The sequence below is a fragment of the Natator depressus genome, chromosome 6 (genome assembly GCF_965152275.1).
Source record: "Natator depressus isolate rNatDep1 chromosome 6, rNatDep2.hap1, whole genome shotgun sequence".
Classification (NCBI taxonomy): Eukaryota; Metazoa; Chordata; order Testudines; family Cheloniidae; genus Natator; species Natator depressus.
Genome location: NC_134239.1, coordinates 25,984,141 through 26,006,369, shown reverse-complemented (window position 1 = coordinate 26,006,369; position 22,229 = coordinate 25,984,141). Strand labels below are relative to the sequence as shown.

At 44.2% G+C, this 22,229-nt stretch overlaps 1 long non-coding RNA gene across 1 annotated transcript; it reads right to left on the bottom strand.

Moving 5' to 3' along the window:
* Positions 1-611: 611 nt before the first annotated feature.
* LOC141988834 (uncharacterized) lies at positions 612-8,739 on the bottom strand. The gene is made up of 3 exons (XR_012639839.1): positions 7,748-8,739; positions 5,858-5,971; positions 612-4,462 (listed from the first exon to the last, which is right to left on the bottom strand). It is a non-coding gene; the product is annotated as an uncharacterized LOC141988834 (long non-coding RNA).
* Positions 8,740-22,229: the final 13,490 nt, after the last annotated feature.

Genomic DNA, 22,229 nt, shown 5'->3' with positions numbered 1-22,229 from the left:
TTGGGAGGCTGTAGGTATGCTCAGAGTTAATTTGGGGGGAAGTTTTGATCCCAACCTAAATTTTGCAGCTGGGCTCGTCTGATGGGCTGAACCAAAGTTATTAATTATTATTATTATTACTACATGTATTATGGTAGTGCCTAAAGGTTCCCACTTAGATTGGGTCCTCACTTTGCTAGGGTCTGTACAAACATACTGTGACTGTGGTGCCTGGAAGGGCCTCACTGAGATTGCTCAATCAGGGTAAACTGCAAAGAATGGGGCAGACAATCCCCCAAAACTGGTGGTTTATTCCAATACTTAGATTCACCAACCCAGCAACAAAACAGCTTCTATCATACCTAACTGGTTACCCAGGAGCTGAAAACAGAGCTCCCTTAAAGCAAGCCAGCCCTGGGCTTCCACCCAGGCAGTCAAGTCAAATATGGTGAGGCTTACTTAAAACATATATGAAGTTCAACCAATCCCAAGCAATCAGACACATTATCCATCCGGTCAATGAATGTTCCAGATCTTACCCAAATACACGCTTACAGCCAATTCTTATTAACTAATCTAAGATTTATTTTAAAAAAAAGAGAGAGAGTATTGTGACTAAAGATCGTTATACATACAGATATGAGTAAAGTTCTTAGGTTAGTTTCGTAAGTAGAGATGGTGAGCTGCCAATTTGTAGAAAGTTCTTCCAGAATCAGTCCCATAAATGATAATCCCATAGGCAGTCCACGTGCAGTGTCTGTTTAAATTCTTCCATGAGAAATGGCAGGCTAATCCAGACTGGAGCGGGAGACCTCAGTCTTGCGACTTAAACTTCCCCTGACCAAACTTAAGCAGATCTGAGATGAAAAAAGGATCAGGTCCCAAAGTTCTTTTATAGCTCTCTGGCCGGTTATGTAGCCTCTTGCTAGCCAATAGCACAGCCAGCATTCCTTGGATGAAGAATAGGTAATATACATGGTTGCTTTGAAGTCAATTCCTATTTCCTATGTATACACAGGTAATTAGTTGCATTGATTAGCATAAAGCATTTTACCATTCAAAGGTTCACAAGCAGTTTACTACAAACTTCAAAGAGAAATAAAGACAATGATACCATTACACCCAAGTGTCATCTAATTGCTAATATCCGCTTTTGATTTCTGAATCAATAGAATATAGCAATGAAATATTACAGACAGGAACCGAAGTATAGCATCTACATGAAAATTAGATCACATTGCTCAACGCCTTACAGATACAGGTAAACACAGACAAATACAATAGTATTTACTAATTCTCTGACAATATAGGTTTGCATTTCAAAGGATTTAGTCCACTTACATGGCTTTGATAACTATCTACAAGAAATGGCCCTGCTTATAATGTCAATATTTCTCGAATATGTTTTTAAAGGTTGATCTTGGGTCAATTAGCCTGCTGGTGTTTAACCCTCACTGGCTGAGTGTCACACATATATTAGAATATAGTCCCTGCCCCAACCAGTTTATACTCTAAAGAGATAAGACAGATAAATAGCAGGAGGGGAAATAGAGGGAGAAGAAGGTGAAGTGACTTTCTCAAAAAGACTCAGCAGGTCTATGGCAGGCCTGGGAATAGAACGCCGGTCCCCTGAGTTTTTCCCCATTGGAGCATGCTGCTAAGAACACAGAAGTGCTGAACCTTTGAAAAGGCCACACCTGGATGTAAGCTCAGATTCTGATCTCTGCTACACTGACCTAAATGGAGTTACTCTGGATTTGTGCTGTTGTTAACAAGGATCCACATCTAGCTACTTTCTGCCTTTAGCCCAACTCTAGTTTTGATGACATTTTAGATAGACATAATCTGTGTGTAGATATTCATTACCCAGAGTTCTGGGCACCCTCGGTTTGAATGCGCTATCAAATGTTTTTGGGTTTTTTTTTTTCTGATCAGTAGAAACAGTCTCATCACATTCACAAAGAACTGAAAGTACTTTGCGCAATGGATGGTTTTAACCTTGGGGTTTCTCATCACTTTTTGTTGGTGGTGTGCTTCGGTGGTGTTAAAATTGCTATTCACTCCCCCCCCACACACACACACTTCCAACACTGCCGTTGGGGAGGGCAGAATATTACATTTCTAGGGCAAAAAATAAGGGTGTCTGATCTCCACCAGTGCACATATAGACAGAAAAGTTCAACCATATACAGATGTGCTAGCTGTAAAAACAGCCTTGTTACAGTGACCCAGTTAAACAGACACGCTGAACAAAATACAGTTAGGCTTCCTTTGGCCAGCCTATAACATATGGTATTTGTCAGCCAGTCTTGTTCCTCTCTGGGGCCTGGCAGGAGACAGGTGGCCGGTTCCAGAATGGAGAGAGCTCCTGGAGAGTCAGCACACTGAGCACACTGTAGGAGTGGGCTAGCTGGGAACATAACAGCTCACAAAGGCACAGATTGAACAACATTTCTTCCACATTGTTCAGCGCAGCACTAGGTTATAGAGGCTCTGGCTTTGATGAATTTATGGTTCACACTGTTCCCTGTGGTATTGTATCTGTAAGTTCTCATTTGCTAAGCGTACACACAGTTCTATGACAAACCTCTCTTTCCAAATGGTCGACAGACAAAGGTGTGTGGCTCAGGGAGAGTTTGGGTTAGCTTGGGAACAAAGAGATTCTCATAAAGATAAATCACACCAACTGTCTGTAGGTAGGTGGCAGACTGTTGTGTTGCCTTTCTACTGTGATGTAAACTGAAGATGGTTGCTGCCACTAGGTAATTTTAAGGGAGACTAATCATTGCGGGGAGGAATAGCTCAGTGGTTTGAGCATTGACCTGCTAAACCCAGGGTTGTGAGCTCAGTTCTTGAGGGGGCCATTTACGGATCTGGGGCAAAAAAAATTGGGGATTGGTCCTGCTTTGAGCAGGGGGTTGGACTAGATGATCTCTTGAGGTCCCTTCCAGCCCTGATATTCTATGATTCACAGATTTGATGGGTAGTCACAATGAATACTAAGATGCAACGTCTCCCCACCTTCCCCAAAGGAATGTTCAATTAACATGACTATTATTAACTAAAAAACTATCCTCCAGTTCTTGCTTTGCCCAGGGATTATTATTCCCTAAAGCAAGGGCCTTGCCACTCTGTGTTACAAATTAAAATGATGAGGAGGTCTTCTAATTCATCTTGAAATAAGTATGGGTTTTGGAACAGTGGAACTGGAAAATTCATCGCATCATGCTGCATGTGAAACAGATGTCCCAGCGCAATCAGTTAGTGATATGGAAAAGGAAGCTGATTCAGGATTATCTGTTTATTCCAACAACAGAAAAGGCTTGAGAATGGAAGAGATCTGAATGCTTCATTCACATGTTCTGGATCTGAAATTCTTGCATTTTCTGCTAATTCAACCAATGAACCATCTTAGCATCTAAAGGGCCAAACACTGCTAATCATAACTCCAGCATGCAAGACATGCCTTTCATCATATGTTTGCTGTGTATGACACTGGTCCTCTTTCAGCAGTGAAACTCATTCAGCCCTTGCAGCATAGATATGAGCTAGTGCTGCTTTTAAAATATCTGTCTGTCTTCTATCTGCTCCCACTCCTTGTTGATTTCACTTCTCCTTGGCAATGACTCAAGATGTGTTTTGATAGATTAGTAAAAATTAGCTAATGTTATAGTAGAGATGTGCAATGTAATTTCTGCTGACTTGTTCTGTTTTCTTCCTGTCCAGAGGGATCGTCCAGTGTCTTCTTGCCACACTTTATTGCTGGTTTGTTTGTTTTTTGGCCAGTATTGGCCTTTTCTGTGGCCACTTTATTCTGCATACAGGGACAATCAGTTGGTTCCTCGATAGTATATTGCAAGCCCATCTGATCTGTACACGAGCACACTATTCTTGATGTCCAGTCTTGCCACATCAGTAAAATCCCAGAATACCTGACATTTCCCTTGGAATCTTGTACCTTTTTGGATGAATATTCAGCACTAGGGATTCCCTGGGCTGCAATTTCCACAGCCTTTTGGCCTGTGAGATCTGGCTCAGACAATAGTCACTTCTGTATATCCTCACTACGAGGACTGAAGACCAGCTTGACACAAAGGGTGTCTGCCAGCATCAAACGCACTGTGAAAGCATTTCCCACTCTTTTTGGTTTCTATTACAAAACAGAAATCTCTCCATCACCACCAGCAGTGTTGGAACATACTGTGACTGCAACACTTGCACAATCTTTTCATATGTTTTGGTTCCAGGTCTGTCTAGTCCCATTATGCTCAGGGGAGGGGTTATAATCCATTGCTCCACATATGACATTTGTGTCTGCAAAGTGTTCAGTGTTCCGTTCCATGTGCCCCAGAAATCCGGTTACAGCTGCTATTGTTGTGCTCTTTCTTCTAAGATCAATGGGCCAGATCCTCAGCTGGCGTCAATGGACGATAGCTCCATGGACTTCAGTTCAAAGAATTGGCCACACTCCTTTGGGTTTGACCTAGAAGATAGTGAAGAGATTAATTAATGCAGCCAGATGAGCCATCAGTCCATATGAGTTCAGTAGCCTCTGAAAGGAACTTGGTGGACTCTTATTTTCAGGAACTGGGGTACCCACGGTGGCCTTGGCCTTTACTAGTAACTTGTGAAGACAACACACATCAGTTTTGTGGCCATGATATTCTATGGAGCGCTGCAAAAAAATCACATTTCTCCTCCAGTCTGCAAGGCAGAATCAGGAGATATCTGCTCTTGTTCTTGTCCAGCTCTAGAATGTCACTTACATAGCATTTCAGTGGAGCCAGGTGAATTGACACCAGGTGAAGATCTGACCTAGTAACTTTAGTGGTGTCCCATAAGCACTCAGCCATGGCCAGTAATCTCCCTTTGCTCTCAGATTCTGTCCGGCTGCACCTCAGTTGGATTTCCTTGCACATAGTTACTGGCAATCTTAACTTTCTCTCTCAGGGTGTAGCTCCTCCTCTATGTTTGAAAGCTTCTTTTCTCTCCAAAGAACTTCTGACTTTTACTACATGGTGGTGGCATCTTTGGAAATACGCATGGCTCAGTCAGACTTGTTTCATCCTCCTAGCACTAGGAAACTGGACATACTTTCGTTTCTCTTTGGCTTTTCTGTTTGCACAGTCCAATCTTCCTGTGGCTTTTTCCCCAGCAGCAGGGCATTTATGGCGCCTGGCCTCCAAGACACAGATTTAAGATGACTGCTGCCATCCCATAACTTTTAAAGGTAAACTGTTAAAGATAACTGTTCAATCCATAGACAGTCACACCGTTTCATAGTATTATCTCCCTTAAAGGAGCCGTATCTCTTTGTTTTCTTCCGTAGGTCTCAGGGTGCCCATCCCTAACAAGGAGCTTTATCCTGCTCCAACTGTCTTCAGTGGAGCAGGATGAAGCCCAAATCACTACAGCCACTGCAGTATAATACCCAGGCATGTCCCTCTGCAGATGACAGCTCATTAACTACAAAACCTTGCTGGAGCCAGTCGCTCCCAGGTCACACATACGGCCAGTTTTAGTATGCTGTTTGATTTTGTACATGATTTATATTATTTCACATCTCAAAGGGTATCTCACAATATTTTTAAAGTTTTCAAAACCATGCAATGGAAACAGAGAGAACTAAAATGACATTTACCCAGTCCCAGCAGGGTTGTGTCATTGCTGTAACATTACCAGTACTGGGACACTACTACCCAAGAGTGGCCAGTGATCTGGGTGGGGTTGACCAGGGTTTAAAAGAGAACTAGATAAATTCATGGAGGTTAAGTCCATTAATGGCTATTAGCCAGGATGGGTTAGGTATGGTGTCCCTAGCCTCTGTTTGTCAGAGGGTGGAGATGGATGGCAGGAGAGAGATCACTTGATCATTTACCTGTTAGGTTCACTCCTTCTGGGGCACCTGGCACTAGCCACTGTCGTCGGACAGGATACTGGGCTGGATGGACCTTTGGTCTGAGCCAGTATGGCATTCTTATGTTCTTATGACCTTGTAGGTAATGAGAAACAAGAATCATTATATGCATATATGGGCCTGGCTTTCAAAGCAGCCATCCAGTTTTGTGGGCAGAGTATTAAGTCTACAATTAATTGTGCCCACAGTTTTCCACCTGTAGTGCATTCATGCTTTTTCCTGGTACTTCAATATAGCCACACAATTGTGGGTGTAAGATTTTCATGGCAAAAATCTAGCTTGAAACTTAGAATCACATTGTACTGAATGCCGTTTGGCATGGTTTATGGGGCAGTTGAAACAAACTGCTCTTTTGTAAGAAGATGTGCAGTTCCCCCTTATGTCAGTGGTCTGAGTTCTCAAAGTCAGGTCTGTGCAAATGCATGCATATATTTGCATGTGCCTCATCAACAGATAACTGGTGTGCGAATTTAAGTCAGGTATTTGCACAAGAACATGGACAGATAAGTACAAAGACCTGAGTTTTGCACACAGATAGAAGCACTTGAGCGTGGAAATTAGGCACATGCAAATATATATATATATACCCACCTCACTTTGAAAAATTGGCCCAGTACGTGAGTAAATGTTAAACATAATAAAAATAACAAGACACAGACAGGCAACAGAATTAAGAACTATAGCCATCTGCGTTCTTCTAATCATGACATCAAGGGATTGCTTAGGTAATACACTGATGGTTTTTAAATGAGCTGTAACCACTCAGGAAAAAGATCCAGGCGTCATTGCAGACTGCTCAATGAAAACATCTGTTCAGTGCACAAAGCCCAGCAAAAAAGCAACCAAAATATTACTTTGAATGGGGCAGACAACAATACAGAAAATATTTTAATGCATAGTAGGCATCCTTAGAAAAGGTTACAGTCTCTTTGTAATTAAGTCATGTATCAGGGGGTAGCCGTGTTAGTCTGTATCCACAAAAACAACAAGGAGTCCGGTGGCACCTTAAAGACTAACAGATTTATTTGAGCATAAGCTTTCGTGGGTAAAAACTTCAGATGCATCTGAAGAAGTGAGGTTTTTACCCACGAAAACTTATGCTCAAATAAATCTGTTAGTCTTTAAGGTGCCGCTGGACATCTTGTTGTTTTTGTAATTAAGTGACACTCCTGAAATATTCACCGATTTCCTTAGGTATTTTCTATACAAAGGAAAAAGAGAAGTTCAGATACTGTGAATACACAGAAAACATTAAGGCAAACATAAGGCAAAACTGTACAGTGGGTATGTCTGTGAGCGTGGCAATAGGCATGTCTGTGGACCAGTATGTGCAGTTCTGTCCTGTCAAAGGTGCGTAGGGGTTGTTTGTGCATGTGTGTGTGTTTCAGTTTGTGTCTGTGAATGGACATTTGTATGGCATAGGTGGGTCTCTGTAGAGATCTTTGTGCAAATATTCACAAGTGCATTCCCCTAGGCATGTTTAGAGTACCCCAGCTGTGCGTGTGTCATCAGTGAGTGCATCTAGAGCAGTTTCACCATCAGTGAGACGAGGGACCCCACAGGGCACAAAGCAAAGGTCCCAATGTGTGCTCCCTTTGAATATGAGCTTATGTCCCTTCAGAACATCAACCTTGATGACTTTCCCCCAAACAGCTGCTGGGCAAGAGGAGTAACAAGGGCCAAATCCTCATGTTGGGTAAAACTGGCATTGATTTCTTGCCTCTTTGTGCTTATTAATCATCCAGGAAAGGCAACTCCTCTCCACTTGCCTCCTACTCCAAACCCCATCTGCACTCCTTTCCCTGTGTCTCTCCCAGCACACAAGCAGCATTACCAAACTACAATACTCACAAGTTACAACACGATACAGCAACAGAATCATGTGTTGTTTAGGGAAGGCAACTGCAGCCAGCATCCCAAGGAGCACAGTAAATGCTGTATACTCTAGTGCCGTCAGACTCCATGGATGAATTTCTCCAGTGTTTTGGGAGGGGGGAGGAGAGAAACAGACTGAGCTTTGTGGAATTCTTTTAAGAGTGTGTGCACGACTGTATAAAAGAACATTTTTTTCTGCCCTTGAAAAGATAATATTATTTCACCCAGGCCCATTTCCAAGAGCAGTCGAGCTGTTTCTAAATGAACCAGTGCCTGGGTTGAAGCAGAGATGTCGGGGAAACCCTCTCGCCGCGTGCGACATGGAAATTCCTTGACCTCAGCAGGAAAGCAGAGCTACTTGCACGCAACCAGCCAAGGGGAAAAAATATTGAGGTGGAAGAAGTGGACAGAGGCAGGTGTGTTGGGAGGAGAAACAGCCCGCCTTTTACCGGCAAAGGGCGTGCTCGTCTGAAAAGCCATGTGTTTGTGACCAAGTTGCAAGGACAAGATGGACAGGGTTGTGCACAGGATGGGGTGGTGGTTAGGGCAGTAAGAAACTAGTCATAAAAAGGAAAGCCAACCAAAATGCCTGTCACAGGGGCTCGGCGTGACGAACGGGGCCACCCCTGTTTGCCCAGTGCGGGGTTCAGCCACCTCGTCACACAGTTGTTGGGATTCTCTGTTGGGTCAAACAACCACAATTGGGGTACCTCAGGACCCCTGAAGGGGCAGAGCAACCAAGCAGTCCATAACCCCTCAGGCAGGGCAGAGCAAGGCAAACACTCAGTCTATGGCCCCTGAGCCTCCTGGCTGGGGCAGGCAGTAGCAATGGGCGGGAGGGGCTCTGACCCTATGGGCAGGGCAGAGTAACAATCAGTCTGTAGTCCCTGAGGAGGAGCAGAGCACTCAGTTTGGGGCTCTGGTCCTATGGACAGGGCAGAGCAAACACTCTGTCTATGGCAGGAGCCCCTGGTAGCCACAACGAGTGGCAAGTGCAGGGGGGGAGAGGGTAGGGGAACCCGGGCCCACCCTACTCCACCAGGTTCCAACCAAGGGCCCTACGGAGCCAGTAAACTCCCTATAAAGGGTCCAGGCACCAGCTGCTAACACATCCCCTGAGTCATTTCCTACCAAAAAGCCCATCTCGAGCATCTTCTCAGCTGTTAGCAGCTTGGCATCCCAGTAGGTCTCCGAGGTCAGTTAGTTGTCCGCAGCATAATCTGAGTTCACAGTCCCTACAGACTGGAGAGTTGACAGTTCCTCAGCGGAAGCCTGCAACACATGCCCTTCCTCTTCCTCCACCAGCCCTGACTGAGCTGGACTGCCTTTTTATCTGTCCCTTCAGCTGGAGAATGCACAGCAGGAGTGAGGGGTCATGGTCTCCTGGGCCCACAGTGATTGGTCAGCCCCCACTGGCCCAGTCACAATGCCACCCCGTCACAATGCCAAGCAAACAAATTCTGATGCAAGCCTCCTTCTTCACACTGGGACCATATCCTGAGCTAGGGTAAACTGGCATTGAAGTCAATGGAGCTACATTGACTTACACCAGCTGAGGATCTGGCAGCAACCTGAGTTCTTCGAGATATTTTGACCCTATAGGTACTACACTACTGGTGCATGCATGACAGTGCATCTTTGATCAGAGGTTTTTGGTAGCAGTGTCCATGTGATCCTCACCTGTGCTCTGTACACCCTCAGTGTGGAACTGCTGCCACTCCAGTTCCTTCTCCTTTGTGAAATATGGCTTAATGCTGGCACTCCGAAGCAGAGGGGAAGGAAGGCAGATAGTGGAGCACCGATAAGGACAAAACATTTTGAAGAACTCACCTTGCTGTACCAAGTAATCAGCAATCCTTCTTTGAATAATTGTCCTTATGGGTGCTCGACTTCAGGTGACTCCCAAGCAGTGCCCAGACTAAGGGGTCGGGTGATGAGGAGTCCTGTCTAGTACAGTTTGGAGAACAGCTGTCTCAAAAGCTGCATCAGACCTGCACTGTGGCATAGTGCTGGGAAAAGCAGTGAACAGATAACCAGGTGGTAGCTTTACAGCTGTCTTTGATGGGGAGATTCATGAGCCAAGTCAGAGAGGTGGGCCCTAGTGGAATGAGCAGTCACCTTAGTGGGAGGGTGCATTCTAGAGAGGACAAAAAGCATCCCAAGTTCCCTTTGGAAAGTCGTGGGATACAAATAGAGGTTCCACTCATCCTATGAAGGAGATGAAAAACTTAGAAGAGGTTTTGAAGGGTCAAATTCTTTCTAGGTAGAACGCTAGTCCCTCCAACATCCAGAGTGTGGAGATTAGCTTCTTCCCAAGAGTTGTGTGATTAGGGTAGAATATGGGTAATAGAATGTCATGGAGAAATCAGAGGAGATCTGGGAGAGAAAACAAAGATAGAGGAAAGAGTCACTTTGCCCTGATAAAACCTGGGGTAGGATGGATGTGCGAGAGCTACCAGCTGCAAAATGGACTTCAAAGGAACTTAGCAACAAACCCACGGTGTTTAAATTTAATGGGTAATCTAAAATCTGTATTATGTGAAGCTTAGAGGGAAACAATCACGCTGGGAGCACCAGTGGAAGAATCACATTCATTTATGAAGGTAAGTCTTCCTCACTGATGGTTTCCTGTTCATCCCTATGTTCTGCACTTGAAAATGAACAATCCCTTCCTATGCCCGAGAGTCATCCAAGAGCCAGCCCTTGAGATATAGTGTGGGTAAATTGGGGTAACTATTTTTCCCGAAGAGGTTCCCTTGAGCCAGCAAGTTTGTTGTCAGTGGCAGGTGAAGAGGTGGCCAAAGTGGCAGGCAAATCAAGTCTCAGAATCAGACCCCTCTTGCGTAGGTTGATTTTGGATTTGTCTTTTTTTCATCTTTTTCAGTCCTTTGAGAAGCAGTGGCATAGGAGGATAGGTATACAGCAGGAGCCAATTGTGTAGGCAGGGAAAGACTGCCACTGCTGTCTCAGCTGGGCAGCCACCACTGAAAGGACCTTTGTGGAGCATCTTGAGACAGTCAAGAGGCTCAATGGAAGTATCCACTATTGATAATATTTGTGACCAACCATGAACCTCAGGAAGTGCTTGTGAGCTGGACACAGTGCTATGTAAAAGTATGCATCCTAGAGATCGAGGGTCATAAATCAACCCCCTGGATCTAGAGATGATATAATTGCTGCTAAAATTGCCATCCTGAACATAAGAGTCTTGATGAATATGCTAAGTGTGCTGAGGTCCAAAATCAGTCTCCACCTCCCTTTTTTTCTTGGGTACCAGGAAGGCTCTGGAGTAGACGCCTTTTCCCACATAGGGAGGGGAAGCTGGCTCTACTACACCCAGTTATTTCCTATCTTAGGAGACCTTCATGAGATGGGTCCCTGAAGAGTAGGTGGGGAGGGATGGAGCTGAAGTGAACGGCATATCCTGATGTGATGCTTGCTAGCACCCATCTGCTCTATGTGATTCATTACCATGAGTGCTTGAAATGGGAAAGACAGTCCCCATAAGGTGGAGAGGTAGGAAATAGAAGGGTGATGCAGCATAAGATCCAGATGACAGAATGACTTGTAGCTATTGACCAATAACCAAAATGGCTAGAGGTTGATGGCTGGATGTAGATGTTGTAGAGGTTGATGGCTGGGTGACTATAGCTTTGGAGATCAATGGTCTTTTCCTTTGAATCTAGGTCTTTTCCCAGGTGGCTCTATAGCCCTGTGATATGTTAGAAACCGGACCAGGCTGGATCTTTGGGCTGTAAGATCTGCTATATCTTCTTTTGGTTGCAGAGGTGTAAATTCTCAAAGACTGAAGAATTGCTCTGGAGCCCTTTAAGGAATGGAGGGATTCATCCATGGTGTTGCTGAATAGCTTCGAGCGCTCACATAGAAGATCCTCCACTATGTTCTGGATCTCTCTATGGACTCCAGAGGACTGTAAGCAGGATACGCAGCACATTACTATGGTTGTTGTCATAGACCAAGAGGCTGTGTCTGCCACATCCAAAGTTGCCTGTGATGGGGCCTTGGCCCCTAGTTGTCCTTCAGTGATGAGTACCTAAAACTGGTCTTTGTTCTTGTGGGAGATATTCAACAACATGAGTGAATTTCTTGTAGTTTGTGTAGTCATACTTAGCAATCAGGACTTGGTAATTTGCTACCCTGAATTGTAAAGAGACCAAGGAATAACTTTTGTGCACTTACATTTCTTTTTGGTGTGGTGTGGACCAGGAATGATGCTGTTTGTTTCTTTCATTCAGAGCATCAACCATGAAAGAATCTGGGACAGGATGGGGGAATAGGTATTGTGTGCCTTTCGAGGGTGCAAAATATTTCTTGTCCACCCATTTGCAAGTGGGAGGAACAGTGTCTGGCATTTGCCATGCTCTTCTGGTTGGCTCTAGCAAGGCATTATTTATTGGCAGGGCTTCCCTGCCCAAGTAGGTGGTACCCAGAAGGCTGTTGAGGGACTTGCAAGTGCCTGTTTCCTGATGACCCTCTTTCAGAAAAGGCTGGGGGGGAGGGGGTCTGAATGGGTAGGTGGTGGAACCCTGAATGGAAATCTTCAAGACAGAAGAGGGGAGCTGATCTTGTTGGTATTGTTGGTATTGCAGTGCTTCGGTGCCAGAGGAGAGCATAAGCCCACACAGCTGCACTCCGTCTCAGGCCTCAGATGGTTGAGAAGGAACTGGAGGGACGGCAGGTTCACCCTGCCTTACATGCCCTTACATGATCAGAGCATGAGGACACACAGCGTGAAGACGTGGACTACGTGGACACTGCTACCAAAAATCTCCAGTCAGAGGCATAGGGGTGTGCACACACCTGAAGTGGAGTACTCTTAGGGACAATTACTTGCAGAAGTAGTCCTGGTTCTCAGATTTGAGGAGGTCATTAGAGACTTTGGTGAGAGCAGTTTCAGTGGAGAGCAGGGGGCAGAAGCCAGGTTGGAGATGGTCTGGCATGAACTTGGAAGAGAAGAACACCAGATAGCATTTGTAAGCAGCACATTCACTGAGCTTAGAGATGAAAAGGATATGGTGGTGGTAGCTGGACAGGCAACTGGAGTTAAGGATGTTTTCTGTTGCTGAGCTGGAAGAGACAAGAGCATGTTTGTGTTATGAGGGGAAAGAGTCAGAGGAATGTAAGAGGTTAAGGTAGGGGATGAGAGGGGGCACCAGAGCAATGAGGAGATGGGCCCAGGACAGAAGTATATTGTATTAGGACTAACAGACTACCAATGAATGGAGTGTGTATGAATTAGAAAATGAGCCCAGTTTGCACTAGGGTTGGGCAAACTTGTTTTGCCTAATTTAGAGGCCACTCAAACACTGTGGGTTTGAATGTCACTGGATTAGTGTTTCATGTAGGAAAAAGTGTAGAAAAAAAGGTGCAGAGAAGAGGAGAGGGGAAAAAAATCCAATGGAAAAATAAATACAGTATAACATACACGGGGCATCCCCTTGTGCCAATGTGGCATTTCTAGCCCTAATTCATAGCACAAGCTTCCCTTTAGCTAGAAGATCATTTCTAAAAATAAAAAATTGGCTCACCCTGGAGGGGAGGGAAAGATGAATTTAAATTACAAGGACATCAGGTTCTAAATGATGAAGAGTGGGGGTGTTCATTAATTCAAACCAGTTTTGTGAAACTTATAAATCCAGAAACTAATTTGTGAAGTTCAGAAAAACCTCATACTCCTCCAGGTAACAATAACAACTCTTAGAATTTATATAAACACTTTGCAAATATAAATCAATCAACTAACAAGATTCATCCCACTCCCTGGCTGCGCTCTCTGCTTTCTGAGCTACATCACTGTACACCTGTATCCAGAAATCTCCAGGGCTTCTGGAGACATTTGTTGAAAGCCAGTTTTAATTTGCATTTTGCTTTCCTCTTTTCTTTCTTTCTATGGTGCCTTGTTTGAGTAATTCAGATTTGGGTTGGACTGGAACATTATGGGCCACATCATCGGCTAGAGTAAATTGTTGACTTCAATGGAGCTACACTGATTCATACCAGCTGAGGAAGAGGCCGTTTGGTCCAAATCTGATCTAAGACCAAAGTTAGACCTGTCCTGTTCTCTCCAAATAAGTACAAACAATAGGGGGAGATTGGAGAAAGACTTGGGACAGGGAAAGAGAGAAGGGAACAAGAGTTGAAAGAGGTGAAGAACTGGAAGAGAATGAAAGGAGATGTAAAAAAGAGAAGCATAGGAATTTCCACACTTGACCAGACCAGATCAGATCTAGTCCATCATCCAGTCTCCAAAATCGACCAATGCCAACTACTTCTCCGGAAGCTGCAAGTGGCCAACTATAAAGTAACTTGTCCACAGGGGAAGTTTCTTTCTAGTCCCCGTCAGTTAATGTTCAATTTAAATAAAGATAGAGAAAAGGCAGCCAGGAAAAGGAAAAGATATAAGGGACTGAAAAGAAGGGAAAGGAAAGGAAGAGAATAGGGAGAGAGGTAGAGACACAGATGGGAGGCAGAGGATGATTTCACACACTGCTCATGCCCAGGGGGACAATGATCGGGGTTTGAGGATGCTGGATACTCTGACAATCATCCTCCTACAGAAACCTTGACAAAGGTTGTGCACCTGGTACGCAGTGACCCCTGCCTATCACGTGGCCCAGCATCGCCTCACTGATTCCTTGAAGTTCCCCATCCATTTATTGTATCCACCTGTTGTCTACAGTCTTGTATTTAGATTGTAAACTCCATGGGGCAGGGACTGTCCCTTTGTTAAATGTCTGTACTGTGCTTAGCACAATGGGACCCTGGCCTCTAGGCACCACAAAATAGAAAGAGGGAGGCTGACGCCTACATTTTTTCAGAATAGTTTGACCAGGGTGGCAGGGAAAGGAAGAGAAGAAAATCCAGGCCAGAGCCTCAGCTGGCACCACTTGACACCTGCTGAGATTTTGAGCTGATGTGTCATCCGCACTACTTCTTCAAGAACCGCACTCCAACTATCGCCTGACCAAGACTGTTTCCTCTGTTAGGCAGGGTTCAGAGCCGAGTTGCCAAGATTCCAGTGTCACCTATTCACATGCATTATCCCTGAAGATGCCGTGACCCTGGAGCTGTGAGGGATGCAGCAAAGCACATGGCGTTGCTTCTCTTTTCAATACATCTCCTCCCCCACCGAATCTATGGTTTTTTTCCCCCAATCCGATGTATACTTTCCAGCTCGTTTCCTCTTGCGGTTCTCATTTCCCGCTCCTAGGAGGTGAGCTCATACGTTTCTCAATTACAGGCCAAAGAAAGGGAGAGGGAGAAAGAAATCTTATGGAAACAGATGAAGTCATGCCTGTGCAATGCTGTGTTATGGCCCATGCTCACGGAGCCATGAGGAGGACGCAACCGCCCCCCAACCCTGGCGGGACACCCTGGTTTGTTTATTTCCTTCTCATTCTCTCTGTTGTTTTCTTCTTTGCCATTGAGAGAAGATGCACCACTGACACACAATAACAGCAACATGTTTTTGTCTCCCTCTTTCTCTCTCCCCTCCCCTTTCATTCTCCCACCCATGGACCTTTGAGTCATTCACAGCACGCACTTGAGTCAATAGTGAGCCCACAGACCATGTAGAAGTCTCCGAGTGCTGTGTACTCTCCGATGGCTATGCGGACTTCAGAAAAGTTACACAAGGGAAATCTAAAGGCAATTAAAAGAATAATACAAGTGGTTGTTTAGAAAAAGGGGGGTAGAGAGGGGAAACTAAAATTAAAATAAATAAAGGGAATGTTTTAAGGAGGTTAACAGTGAAAGCTGAATTAGAGGCGCCCGAACTTCATCTATATATTTCTCATATAGAAAGGAGCTCTGCCCTGTGCAGCCAGAGCTGACTAAAACTAGCCAGGGCCTCAGGCTGAGGGAAATATTTGCATAGAAAGGAAAGATGGTAATTGCTGCAAATGGAGACTAATTCAGAAAACAACTGACTCTGCATTGGGTCACTGTTCTTTTGCTTTCAACGAGCTACTGATGCTTCATGGAACACTGGGGATGGAGGGACAAGGAGCTCCGGAAAATCTTTCCTTCCTGCAAGTCACACATGGTTAGCACTTCTTTTTCCTTATTCTTCATTCCCAAGGATGCTTCCTACCTGCCTCGGTACTTACATGGCCCAAGCATCACCACAGCATCCAAGCACCTTGCAGTCATTAACATAGCATTTCCCAAAGTGTGGGACATTTCCCTACAAGGAAGTGTCCTTGCTTTATAGATGGGGAACAGAGGCAAGGAGAGACTTAACAATTAACTCAAGGTCACACAGGAAAAGTTTGTGGCAGAGCTGGAAATGAAACCCAAGTCCTCTAGTCCAAGGTCAACACCTTAAGCACAAGACCTTTCTGAGAGCTGGTCAAAAAAAAATATGGGAAATAATTTCCATTTTCCAATCAACTTTATTTTTTCCTAGCAAAATCTTTTTACTTTTTTTTTAAATTGCAATACTAATCTGTTTTATCATGTATATTTGCTTCTGCAACAAACACTGCAGCAGTCTTCTTCCCATATAATTTACTCTAAGAACTGACCCAGACAAAATCCTTTGTTGGATGAGACTAAAGACCCACAGATCTGCAAGGCACTTTACAAACAACTACATATAACAGGCCCCTGACTTGACAAATTTAAAATATAGAACCAACCCTGGGTGGCACTGAGCAAGGGCATATTCCACTGAATTCAATGGGTGCTGGAAATAGGTGTTCGATGTTTCTCAGGATTTGGCACTAAATTAGACATGAGAGATGACAGCGGACACATCTCATGTGCTAGTTATGTGTATAACAATGAGTGAACCATGTCACCCTCTTGTGATAACCCCAGAGACACAATAAGAGAGAGACCTGCTACTGAAAACATTGGAGAGTCCTCCATTAGTTCTGGTGGTAGCTACATATGTTTTTCTGGTTGAAGAGTAAGGGTTTTAGTCCCAGTTCCCTGAGTATGTTTTATACCCTATTTGTGTCTGTTGCCTGTATCATACAGATTAGTTACAAAAAGATAGGATTAATACAATATATACATCAAGAGTTTGGGTTGATAGAGGAATGTGGGTCAGTAATGGAAAGCTTTCTACTATATAAAGGAAATATGAACACATAGAAACTAGACTGTCTTTGCAGTCCACCTGCTGTTCGGGGAATGCATGTGTGATCTGAGAGACAGTGTACAGAGGACTCTATACAGTTCAAAAACATCAGCCATATCGTTAATAATATTTTTGTTTCATTGGAGTTCATCTGCCCCATTTCTTATTCCTAACTAGACATCCTAACCCTGTGTTTGTGGCGCCCGAATTAATTACCCATAACAATTTACATCTTCAAAGTGCATTAAGGTTGAGTAGTATTGTAACTACTGCTAGCCCTATATTACAGGCATGGAAACCAAGACTTAGTGAAATGTCATGACTTGCCTGAGCCCTACAGCAAGTCAGAATTAGAATTCAGGTGCTCCTGATTCCCCTCTACCAACCTTTAACCAGGCCATGTCCCTGCACCTGCTCTTGCCTGCAAAGACAATAATTACGATGTTACAAAAGAGAGGATCAGCTGTGAAATCCTGCCCTCGTTAAAATCAGTGGCAAAATCCTCATTGACTTCAACAGGATTAGGACTCCCCCCAACCCCCAAGACTTAAGGTGAAGAGGATGAAATAGGAAGCAGATAAAATCTTAGGCTGAGATTCAAATTCAAAGCTACCTTAGGGATTGCCATTAATGGAAAACTCCTAGGCAGCTATGAAAATTGAAGCTGTGACAAAGGCCTTACATTAATGTTGAATAAGCGGTTAAATTAGCTCCTGTTCGTACAGCACTTTGGAAAAATGTAGAGCACTTACAGAAATTCTCACTATGATTGAGAAACAAAGATCCCATTTAATTGTTTTTAATTACCCATACTGGGTCAGACCAAAGGTCCATCCAGCCCAGTATCCTGTCTACCGACAGTGGCCAATGCCAGGTGCCCCAGAGGGAGTGAACCTAACAGGTAATGATCAAGTGATGTCTCTCCTGCCATCCATCTCCACCCTCTGACAATAGAGGCTAGGGACACCATTCCTTACCCATCCTGGCTAATAGCCATTATTGGACTTAACCTCCATGAATTTATCCAGTTCTCTTTTAAACCCTGTTATCGTCCTAGCCTTCACAACCTCCTCAGGCAAGGAGTTCCACAGGTTGACTGTGCGCTGAATGAAGAAGAACTTCCTTTTATTTGTTTTAAACCTGCTGCTCGTTAATTTCATTTGGTGGCCCCTAGTTCTTATATTATGGGAACAAGTAAATAACTTTTCCTTATTCACTTTCTCCACACCACTCATGATTTGATACACCTCTATCATATCCCCCCTTAGTCTCCTCTTTTCCAAGCTAAAAAGTCCTAGCCTCTTTAATATCTCCTTATTTGGGACCCGTTCCAAACCCCTAATCATTTTAGTTGCCCTTTTCTGGACCTTTTCCAACGCCAGTGTATCTTTTTTGAGATGAGGGGACCATATCTGTACGCATTATTCAAGATGTGGGAATACCATGGATTTATATAAGGGCAATAAGATATTCTCTGTCTTATTCTCTATCCCTTTTTTAATGATTCCTAACATCCCATTTGCTTTTTTGACTGCCGCTGCACACTGTGTGAACGTCTTCAGAGAACTATCCACGATGACTCCAAGATCTTTCTCCTGATTTGTTGTAGCTAAATTAGCCCCCATCATATTATATATTGTGACAAAGCTCTGTCCTCGTCTCTGTGGGTCCCGCGTTTCCTAGAGGATTTCGCTAGCCTCAGAGACTCACTGTGACCTTCCCCATAACCCTTCTCTCTCTAGAGACAAGGGTCAGTCTACTGAGCCATTTTCATCATAAGGCAGCGAGGGAGGTGAGGAGAAGTTATCCTTCCTTGCACAGTCTCTGTTGTCTCCCATCTCAGTGATTAATCAGGGGTAAAGGGGGTGGGGGGGAGCCCAGGCCCACCCTCTACTCCAGGCACCAGCCCAGGGACCCTAATAGTATCAGCTATGGTAGCTGACCTTTTAGAAACATGACATGTACAATTCCCTGGGCTACTTCCCCCACAGCAGCCCTCACTTCCTCAAGCTCCACTTCACTCTTAACCCAGGGCCTCCTTCCTTGTGCCTGATATGGTGTGTGCTACTCAGTCTCTCCAACAGCACAACTTCCTCCCACAGCTCCTGACATGCACACCCACCTGACTAACTGGGAGGCTTTTAACTAGTTTCAGCCAGCCCCTGACTGGCTTCAGGTGTACCAATCAACCTAGCATTCTCCCTGCCTTCTGGAAAGTTCTTAATTGGCCCCAGGTGTCTTAATTGACCTGGAGCAGCTGCCATTTCACTTATCCTGGTACCAGGGATTTGTTTAGCCTGGAGTTAATATATCTATCTCCCACTACTTTTCTATAGCCATCTGGCCTTGCCCCGTCACAATATATATAGTTGGGGTTATTTTTTCCAATATGCATTACTTTACATTTATCCACATTAAATTTCATTTGCCATTTTGTTGCCCAATCACTTAGTTTTGTGAGATGTTTTTCAAGTTCTTCACAGTCTGCTTTGGTCTTAACTATCTTGAGCAGTTTAGTATCATATGCAAACTTTGCCATCTCACTGTTTACCCCTCTCTCCAGATCATTTATGAATAAGTTAAATAGGACTGGTCCTAGGACTGACTCTTGGGGAACACCACTAGTTACCCCTCTCCATTCTGAAAATTTACCATTTATTCCTACCCTTTGTTCCCTGTCTTTTCACCAGTTCTCAATCCATGAAAGGATCTTCCCTCTTATCCCATGACAACTTAATTTACATAAGAGCCTTTGGTGAGAGACCTTGTCAAAGGCTTTCTGGAAATCTAAGTACACTATGTCCACTGGATCCGCCTTGTCCACATGTTTGTTGACCCCCTCAAAGAACTCTAATAGATTAGTAAGACATGATCTCCCTTTACACAAACCATGTTGACTTCTGCGCAACAATTTATGTTCTTCTATGTGTCTGACAATTTTATTCTTTACTATTGTTTCAACTAATTTGCCCGGCACTGACGTTAGACTTACCGGTCTGTAATTGCCAGGATCACCTCTAGAGCCCTTCTTAAATATTGGCGTTACATTAGCTATCTTCCAGTCATTGGGTACAGTATCTGATTTAAAGGACAGTTACAAACCATAGTTAATAGTTCTGCAATTTCACATTTGAGTTCTTTCAGAACTCTTGGGTGAATGCCATCTGGTCCCGGTGACTTGTTACTGTTAAGTTTCTCAATTAATTCCAAAACCTCCTCTAGTGACACTTCAATCTGTGACAATTCCTCAGATTTGTCACCTACAAAAGACGGCTCAGGTTTGGGAATCTCAGCAGTGAAGACTGAAGCAAAGAATTCACCCCTGACTGATAAAGGTATCCTGGTACACAATCTTCAATCTGTGTGTGGACCAGGCTTGTGTATCATTATCATCATTTGACAGATGGGGGATCTGAGGCAAAAAGAAGCAACTTATCGAAGGTCATGCAGCAGAATAGAACCAAGCTCTCCTCAGCCCACTCTTGTGCTCTATCTGCTAGGCCTTTAATTTCTCCAGTACTGTGCCTTGTGCCATTAACAGAGGAAAAAAAAAACACGCCTTCTTGAACTGTTAAGGAAGGTATAATTCTCCAGAGAAAAATGTCATTACGTGAATCAAGGCCAGCTGACTCCTGTAGTGACCCAGTGTCACATGACCTTCCTAGAGAGAAAAGATAGTCCAGGTGTTGGAGTGCTTCCCAGGAAATGAGGAGACATAGGTTCAAGTCCCTGCTCTGCTACAGATTTCCTGTGTGGCTTGGCCAAGTCATTCAATCTTGCTGTGCCTCAGTTCCCATCTGTGAAATGGGGATAACAACACTTCCCTACCTCACAGGAGTGTTGTGAGGATAAATATATTACAGATTGAGAGACACTCGAATACTACACTGATAGATAGACAGACAGACAACATGCACTGTAACAGGACTGTGTCTAAAAATATCAGTGGGATGTGTTGCCTATGAGTCTTGCTTTGAATTCTTCCCACATAAACGAGAGACTACAAAGTTAGGAGGGTGCTGGGTGCTCACATGCAGGCAGTCTTGGGGAAAGTGTTTGCCTTAGCCTGTGGGATTTAAAATTGCAGGTCTCTCCCTCTTGCCCAATTTTTTGCTGGCTGAGTATATAAGCATCAAAAAAAGATGCCTGGATTTTAGAAAATGCTTACAAGGAAGCTTGGTTTTGATACAGGAAGGTTTTTTAAACCACCTATCGAACCAACAAAGGTAGTGCCAATGTGCTCACCTCTGCTATAGCTAGCAGAGTAGTCTGGATCTAGGACTGAAACACTATTAGGGAGGTTATTGATCAGAGACAGGAGCTGGTACGGAAAAAGACTGAATACAGTTTTCACTTCTTTGTCCCCACTTCTGAATAGATTAAGTGAATTCCTGGAAACTCATGGGCTTGGACAGTAGAGTTGTAGACTTGGAAAAATACTCCTTCTGGTGATGGTGATTTATTTATAGTTGCAATTAGAGACAAAAGGGCTCTTCAAGAGAGTGGGGAAGAAGTGGAAAACAAGGCCGGGATTAGAAAGTTGACAGATGGGGATTCCCAGAGCAAAGTGAGTCAGGGGAATGAGCTGTTTTCTAATCCCTTCATAAATAGTTATCGGCTTTATTTGGCTATGAGTTCCATTATGATTAAATCTGTCTTTCAATGGCCAGGAACATTACCTGCTCGAGAGGGTCCTTACAAGGAAGTTATTCCTGTTTATGTATATAAAATTTAGAGAGAGGCCCAACCCAAAACTCTGGCTCTGAGAACTGCTGAGTTTTGAATGCTGGATATGGCCCCTCCATATTGGTTTTGGATCCAGGCAAGATCCCAAACGGGCAGCAAAGGAGCAGGGATAGGTATCAAAATGGCTGAACACTTTGCAAGAGTCATTTGAAAGATCTCAACCCCATAAAAGGCCAATGCACCATCCAGCGGGTGCCATTTTGCAAGTGGTAGCAGTAGAGGCAGTGGTGGTCTAGTGGGAGAGCAGAGCCAAAGGTCACTGACAAGCCACATCAAATAGTTTGGGACCTTGGAGATGGATAGAGAATAAAGCGGGGAAGGGAGGGGGAGAAGGAAAAAGAAGCCCCTGCACTGTTAAAGAGATAGTTTGTTTCCCACGCGGCCCTGTTCTTATAATACCCTGGTTTATAGTCTACAATTATATATCTACCTGCTTTACATTATTCAGCTATTAGATGTCTGTGTGCTGTATAGAGATCCAGACAGGGTATGGTCTCTGGTAAACAACACAGTTAGAGCTGGAACCCGAGCTGAGTGGAAGTCTGTTTGTTGGTAGGTTTCAGAGTAGCAGCCGTGTTAGTCTGTCTTCGCAAAAAGAAAAGGAGG